The sequence below is a fragment of the Neovison vison genome, chromosome 4, assembly GCF_020171115.1.
Source record: "Neovison vison isolate M4711 chromosome 4, ASM_NN_V1, whole genome shotgun sequence".
NCBI classification, from domain to species: domain Eukaryota; kingdom Metazoa; phylum Chordata; class Mammalia; order Carnivora; family Mustelidae; genus Neogale; species Neogale vison.
In genome coordinates, this window is record NC_058094.1 from 52642795 (window position 1) to 52651613 (window position 8819).

Sequence of the window (8819 nt, forward strand, 5' to 3'; positions counted from 1 at the left end):
TTTAAAGATTTTACTACTTAGGGCTTTCTTCCCAAATTTTTACTTAAATTCTAGTTAACATGCAGTGGTAAAATTGATTTCAGGAGTAGAATTTACTGATTCATCACTTTCATTCAACACCCAGTGCTCAACACAAGCGCCCTCCTTAAAACCCGTCTCTCATTTAGCCTTAAATTCAACATATGAGTGAAATCATAGGGTATTTGTCTTTCTCTGACTTATTTCACTTAGCATAATACTCTCTAGCTCCATCCATGTTTTTGCAAATGGCAAGATTTCACTTTTATGGCTAATATTCCATTTTATAAATATAGATCACATCTTCTTTATCCATTTGTCAGTTGATGGACATCTGAGTTCTTTCCATATTTTGCTATTGTAGTTAATCCTGCTGTAAACATCAGGATGCATATACTCCTTTGAATGTGTATTTTTGTATCTTTAGATCAGTACCTAGTAGTGCAATTGCTGGATCACAGGGCAGTTAGTGCTATTTAAGAGTATTTGAGGAACATCCCTATGGTTTTTAAGAGTGGCTGTATCAGCATCAGTTTACATTCCCACCAATAGTGTAAGAAGGTTCCCCTTTCTCCAAATCTTCACCAATACCTATTGTTGCCTGTCTTGTTGATTTTAGCCATTCTGACTGCTATGAGTGAAGTCTCATTGTAGTTTTTATTTCTGTTGCCCTAATGATGAGTACTACTCAGCATCTTTTCATGTGTCTGTTAGCCATCTAGATGCCTTCTTTGGAAAAATCTCTTCTGCTCATTTTAATTGGATTGTTTTTAGGTATTGAGTTTTATAAGTTCTTTATATATTTTTGACACTAACCCTTTATGTCATTTGCAAATATTTCTACCATTCCAAAGGTTGCCTTTTAGTTTTGTTGTTTCCTTCGCTGTGCAGGTTTTTAATCTTGATGAAGTCCCAACAGTTTATTTTTTATTTTGTTTCCCTAGTTTCAGGAGACATATCTAATAAGTTGCTATGGCTGATATCAAATAGGTTACTGCTTGTGTTCTCCTCTAGGATTCTGATGGTTTCCTGTGTCATATTTAGGTCTTTCATCCATTTTAAATTTATTTTTCTGTGTAGTGTAAGAATGTGGTCCAATTTCATTCTTTTTCATGTTGCTGTGCAGTTTTCCCAACACCATCTGTCAAAGAGACTTCTTCCCAATGGATATTCTTTCCTCCTTTGTCACAGATTAATTGCCCATACAGTGGGTCCATTGCTGACTTCTCTATTCTGTTCCATTGATGTATGATTCTGTCTTTGTACCAGTATCATACTGTTTTGCTCACTACAGCTTTGTAATATAACTTGAAATCCGGAATTGTGATGCCTCCAGCTTTGCTTTTCTTTTTCAAGATTGCTTTGGCTATTTGGGGTCTTTGTGGTTCCATACGATTTTTAGGATTGTTTGTTCTTAGCTCTGGAAAAAATGCCATTGGTATTTTGATAGGGATTCCATTAAATGTGCAAATTGGTTTGAGTAATACAGATATTTTAAAAATATTTGTTCTTACAATCCATGAGCATGATACATTTTTCTATTTCCTTATGTCATCGCCAATTTCTTTCATTAGTGTTTTATAGTTTTCAGAGTACAGATCTTTTACCTCTTTGGTTATTCCTAGGCATCTTAAGATTTCAGTGTAATTGTAAGCGGGATTGATTCCTTAATTTCTCTTTCTGCTACTTCATTAAAAATATAAAAATGCAACAGACCTCTGTATGTTGATTTTGTATCCTGAGACATTACTGAATTTGCATATCAGTTCTGGCAACTTTTTGGTGGAGTCTTGTGTGTTTTCTATACAGAATATCATGTATCCGCTAATAGTGAAAGTTTGACTCCTCCTTGCCAATTTGGATGCCTTTTATTTTTTTTTTTTTGTTGTTGTTGTCTGACAGCTGAGGCTGGGACTTCCAGTACTATGTTAAATAACAGCAATGAGAGTGGACATACCTGTCTTGTTCCAGACTGTAGAGGAAAAGTTCTGAGTATTTCCCCACTGAGGATGATATTAGCTATGGGTCTTTTGTATATGACCTTTATTATGTTGAAGTATGTTTCCTCTAACTCTACTTTCTTGAGGTTTTTATCATGAATGGATGTTGTACCTTGGCAGTGTAACTTTTTAATAATGTCTCATTTTATTTTAAGACCTGGCAGATAAAAGGTGACATTAATAAAGTTAATAGTTAATCTTAGTTAATAGTACAGAGAATAATGGGGTGAAACCAAGTAAAATCAGAAAAGTAATCCAAATAAGGAGTGTATAATGTGTAAATCCTGGAAGTAGGAAAATATGAAATGAGTAATTGCAAGAAAATCAGTAAGACTAGAATGTAAAGATTTGCAGAATGTGAAGCCAGCAGGTAAAAATAACTACATAAAATGGAGTTTGAGCTTGACCCTTCAGTTAATGAGGAACTTCTGAAGGGTTTCAAGTAGACAAATGATGAGGTAAGATGTGACTCTATTTGTACTTTGAAAAATCAGAATGTTGGACAAACAGAGAAAAATTGAACTGGTGGTTTTGAAGCAACATGATGTTGGATGACCACTAAAACATGGGTTTTGGAATCAAACAAATCTAGATTTAAGTTATACTCTGATTTTAACCCTAATATTACTACTTACTAGCTTTGTTACAAGCACAGACTTTGGAGTCAGATTGCCTGGCTCTAAAACCTAGTTTAAATTCTTACCATCTCTATTACCTTTAGAAGCTGCTTAACTTCATTATGCCTCAGTTTCATTACCCATATAACTAAAATAATGATAATACTCCTTTTAATTAAGGTTAAATATATTGGTGTGCCTGGCTGGCTCAGCTGGTAGAGCAAGCCACTCTTGAGCTTGCGATTGTTGAGTTCGAGCACCGCATTGAATGCAGAAATTACTTAAATATAAAATCTTTAAGAAGAAAGTTTAAGTATGTTAATACAGACAATATCCTTAGACCAGTGCCTAGAACACGATAAGCACCTTCTGTTCACATGTTCTGCTTACAATTTTTTCACAATAAAATAGATATATGTTGAAAATTTTTATAACCATTTTAAGTTAAAAGTTTGATGACACTATGTTTATAAAAAATTTAAGACATAGCTTAGTAGCAAAAAGACTGTTCCAATGCCCAAAGAGCTTTGCCCTATTATAACAAAAGGATGAGGTAGTAGTAATACTCTTAGATGTCAGAACATTTTTCCCCATTTTTATTAGCATGATCTACTCAAAGAAAAAAATCTTAAAGAATGACAAGAAGGGATTTTCATTGCAATGATGTTTTATAATTACTAAAAGCAGAATTCTCTCCAGACCATTAGTAATAGCAACAACAAAATGATAGAATGTACCTACCATGTATGTATCACAAATAGCACATTATGATATTTCCAAATTTTGTTAAATTTTGAAAATTTTTAAATACTGGGTTATTTCTTTCAGGTTATTTCCTGTCTCTTAAAGCAATTAAATAACAAAATATATATCTTCTTATTTGAAGTAGTTGCTAGAGAAATTATAAATTAAATACAAATGCACACATAACTTGGACACTGTTGGGACCCCACACCACACTCCTTAAAGCCAGCTTTCCCTTCATCCATAGTTGTGGTGGACAGTTCTTGCACATACTGTAGGCTTCCCTTCTCAAGTTCCCAGGGCATCTTACTCTAAAGGTAGTTCCTAAATGCCATAGATAGACATCTCCAGGAGCAACCTTCAGTCAGTGACAGATGACTGTCAATGGGTAGATGTCCCAGTCTCACATTCACTGGAGGGATAATTTTGAGGTTTATTCTACATGGTTTCCCAAAGGATCCCTCGGCAAGAATGAGCTCAGTTGCCCAGAATAGCAACCAGTTCAAGAACCCACTTTTTTTTTCAATTTATTTATTTTCAGAAAAACATTATTCATTATTTTTTCACCACACCCAGTGCTCCATGCAAGCCATGCCCTCTATAATACCCACCACCTGGTACCCCAACCTCCCACCCCCCCGCCACTTCAAACCCCTCAGATTGTTTTTCAGAGTCCATAGTCTCTCATGGTTCACCTCCCCTTCCAATTTACCCAAATTCCCTACTCTTCTCTAAAGCCCCTTGTCCTCCATGCTATTTGTTATGCTCCACAAATAAGTGAAACCATATGATAATTGACTCTCTCTGCTTGACTTATTTCACTCAGCATAATCTCTTCCAGTCCCATCCATGTTGCTACAAAAGTTGGGTATTCATCCTTTCTGATGGAGGCATAATACTCCATAGTGTATATGGACCACATCTTCCTTATCCATTCATCCGTTGAAGGGCATCCACTTTTAATTGGCTTTCCCTCTTCCTTGTTTAATTCTCTCCACTGCCTTCTCTCTACTCCAGCATTCTGGGAATACATCACAAATGAGTTATCTGTGCCTAAATCAAAATCTAAGAATTTGCTTTTGGGGGAACCCAAACTATGAAAAGAATCCTATTATACTAAAATTTTAATCTGATCATCTTTGTAATAAACTTTTGATAAGTTGAGTGGATAATCACATCAGTTGGTCGACATGCTAATAATTCTAATCTGTTTTTAATTTCATGACTTCCTTCTGTTATCACAAGAATTGTGCTGCTAATATGAAAATAATTATATGTATCTTAGTATTTCTATCACCACACCTGACTCTTTTCATTATTAGGAAGAAAAGGATCTTTTGTAACATCTATTCAAAGTTCTATTGTAGAAAAGGTGTAATATTTATGACACTGGAGTAATTTTCAAATTTTAAAGAAAATGTATTGCTACAAAAAAATTTATTTAATGTAAGAAATGCAGCCTCCTCATGTTTGCATGCCCCTTACTCTCAATCAATACAGCTCATACAATATTTTGCTCAAGATTTATTCAGCAAAATAGATCCTTTTTGAAAAATATTGTTCACTTTCTTTCCCTGTCAGACTGTCTGTTGAAACACTAGTGAATTGTTTATAAAATGAATGCTGTATCTTCCTTTCAGCTGACAGGTCCCTGTGGTTTGCTGTTTATTAGTTTTGTTTGTTGTGATTCAAAATGCAAGATCTATTTTTCCCGAGTGTTGCTGTCTTTTTTTTTTTTTGCTTTGCTTTTCTTTTCTTAGTGAACTAGAAGAAGATAAACAGAATGTTCTTATTTACAAGTAACTACTGAAATGTCCTTCAGATCCACTTTGAATTTCCATTAAATTCTCCTTCCACATCTCAAATCTTTAAAGTGTAAAAGAATCTAATGCGCAAGTTGAGAAGTTGGGTTTTTTTGTTTTGTTTTTTAGCTCTTTCTATTGGAGCTGCACAATATAGAACTTATTTCCAGGGTCAGAAAAGTCATGTCATAGAAATCTCTTTAAATTGGTCGCATTGAAATGAGAGCAAAACTGATGGTATATTCAAAGCAATTATTTTTAGAAAGAAGCAAATTTTTGTCATTCATCTCTTCATCCATCTTCCCATTCATCAAACTTGTATTAAATACCTAATATGCTGGGCACTGAACTGGATGCCAGAAATAGCAGAAATGAATATCTCAGTCCCTGACTTGAATAAGTTCAATCGACCTGAGTAAACAAACATGCAAAAGATGACTGAATTTTAATGTGACAGGTGTTATAATAGAGGTATTTTCTAGAGGCTGAGAAAAGTGGGAGCATAGAAAAGAATCTAATTCTCTCATGAAAACTTCATTGAGGTTATACCTGATATGAGCCTTGAAGGATGAGTTACATAGACAAGAGAAGGTGGGCATTTCAAGCACAGGCAAGGAGAGCAATAAAAAATTTTATTTCATGTTGTTTTGTTCAGATTTTGCTAGAGAATGCAAATTCTTTGTCCTTCTGCAGTACAGAAAAGAATAGGAAAGAATCCAGGCTGGCAAAGGAGGCAAATAGATGCATTAAAGGAATCTAGATTTTACACTGTAAGTAACTGGAATCCTAAATTTGAGTACTTAAGCAATATTGGCGTTTTATGACCTGCATTGGATCTGAAGTCACTGTAGATAATGAATGATGGGAAGTAGCACTGGAGGGGAGAAGAGATACGAGAATAGTTAGACTTCTGTTCATCACCCCATTATCACTGGTATAAACCAGTATATACCAGTATTACTTGTATAAACACTGGTATTATCACCGTGTGAGAGGGCTTCCCTGACTATCTGAAGTAAGTCCCTAGCACAGTGACTGTCCAATGATATGATTTTAAGAATAAATAAATAAATAGATAAAAAACAAAGGGATACAAAATGTATAAAGACTTGAAAAGTGGAGGTCAGAATGGAATGGAATAAGAAGACATTCAAAAAAATATTTTAGGGATGCCTGGGTGGCTCAGTTGGTTAAGCCACTGCCTTTGGCTTGGGTCATGATCTCAGAGTCCTGGGATCAAGTCCCATATCAGTCTTCCTCTGCTTTGCGGAGAGCCTGCTTCTCCCTCTCCCTCTGCCTCTCCTCCTGCTTGTGCTCGCTCTCTGTCAAATAAATAAATAAAATCTTTAAAACATTTTTTCAATACAAAATTAATATGATTTGGTGATAAATTTAAAGAAAGTAAGTTGTGATCATTTTTTAAGTAAAAGTTAAAAGTTTAAAAAAAAAAAAAGGAAATTGAGAAGATCCTGAATTTACTATTTGAGAAACTGGTTTGATTATAACAGCTATTAACTGACAAAACTAACAGATTCAGAGATTGTTGCTGGATGTATTGTGCATATTGTAGGGAATAAATAGGGAGTGCTTTTCCACAGAGAGGACTATACACATAAGACTAGTTTATAACATTGTGAGTTTTAGATATCTTCCAAGATATTCAGGCAGACATATCCAGTAAAACAGCTGATAGATAGATAGATACATAGATAGATAAACAGATGATAGAGACATGCAGTTTAGGAAACAGATCTGAGAAGAATATACAGGGATAGCAGTTATTAGTGTTTTGTAGTGGTAGACGAATGGCAGTTGTGGGTATGTGTTCGCAAAAACAAATATAGAACAAGAATCAAAGGGCATAAGAATATCTAACAATACACGATAATAATAAAAAAAATTGGGAAAAAAAAACAAAATTAGGAGTTCAAAAGAAGTTCTAAAGAAAATGCCATCAAATGTGACAAATGTTAAAGAGATCAGTTAAGAAAAGAAAAATGTAAGATTTCTGAGTGCCTGGGTGGCTCAGTCAGTTAAGTGTCTGCCTTTTGTTCAAGTTTTGATCCCACGGTTCTGGGATCAAGTCCTACATTGGGCTCCCTGCTTCACTGGAAGCCTGCTTCTCCCTCTCCTACTCTCCCTGCTTGTGTTCCCTTACTCGCTGTTTGTCAAATAAATAAATAAAATCTTTAAAAAAGAAAGAAAAATATAAGATTTCCAATTTGTAAATTCATGTATTATTTTGAGGCAATTGATAAGTTATGTAAAAATATTCATGTTTTCCAGATGAAAACTAAAAATTTCAAGTCAGTAACATTAAACACAAAGTACTTTCAATGCTACCACAGACATGGTAATATGTCAAAATAAAGTCACAATTCCCATAAGTTGAGATGGTAATGTTTTGAATAGAGAAAATGAAATCTGAAGGGTGAATTGGCCACTGTTCATATACTTTTATATCCCTTTTTTCCTAAACAGAACACATTTAGTTTGTATTTCTGGTCTTTTTATTTAATGTACAAATTCTCAGAATTTTCCGTTAGCATGTAGTGGTAAATGACTTAGAACTTCAAAGAAAAGCAAGTTTCTACTCTCAAAGCAGATAATCTTCTAGCAGCTCATTAGCTAGAATTTTTGCCTAAGGGAGCAGAGATGTAGTGAATAACAAGGTCTTCTACCTAATGTGTGTGTCTGTGTCTGTGTACGTATGTTTGTGTGTATATATATATATATTCATATTATATATGTATGTTATAATATACAAAATATTTATTAGCATACTTTTATATGTTAGAATTATATAATATATATACCAAAAGATAATTATGTAAGTTGAAAGATACTTTTGTATTTCAAATATATATTATATTTAGCAGTTTCCTTTAAAAACTATATAAATAAGAAATTTGTTTATGCATAGAAAAGAAACATAGGGCCTCATTGAAATAATTTCTGTTAATAAAATATTTTACTATGCAAAAATATTATAAAAATTGAAAATAGTCTCAAAGGAAAATCTTATCCCTGTTATAAAAATAATGTATAATATTATATTCAACAACTATTTGAGGTTTATTTAAAGAAAAACAATTTTACTTTTATAGCTTTATATTTTCATCACTTATGACACTGAAGTCTTCAACTGGTACTTAATAATGACAATGGCCATACCAATAATATAAACCAAATAACCCATATTACTTTGGTCACACGTTATTTCTCTGTCAGGGTCTTACTATTACCTAAAAAATTAGTAATTACTATTCATTAAGTACTTAACATGACATATACTCTATAGTTTCAACATATTATACTCTTGAGGAATTGTTCCTGAGATAAGTGTTCAGTTAAAAGAAGTATAACTACTATACTCTTGTTCTCACCTCTTTTTAAGTTTGTACTCTTACTCACTAAGCTGAAATCTGTCACTCAAAAGATAGCTAACAATCTATCTATCTGTTTAAAAGAAGTCAATGCTTCCACTTCCAATTTAAGATGAAGACTGGAAATATGTGCTTGCCTTTTTTTTTTTAACAGAAAATATTTTATTTATTTATTTATTTAATTAAATTGATTTATATATTTTCAGAAAAACAGTATTCATTATTTTTTTCACCACACCCAGTGCTCCATGC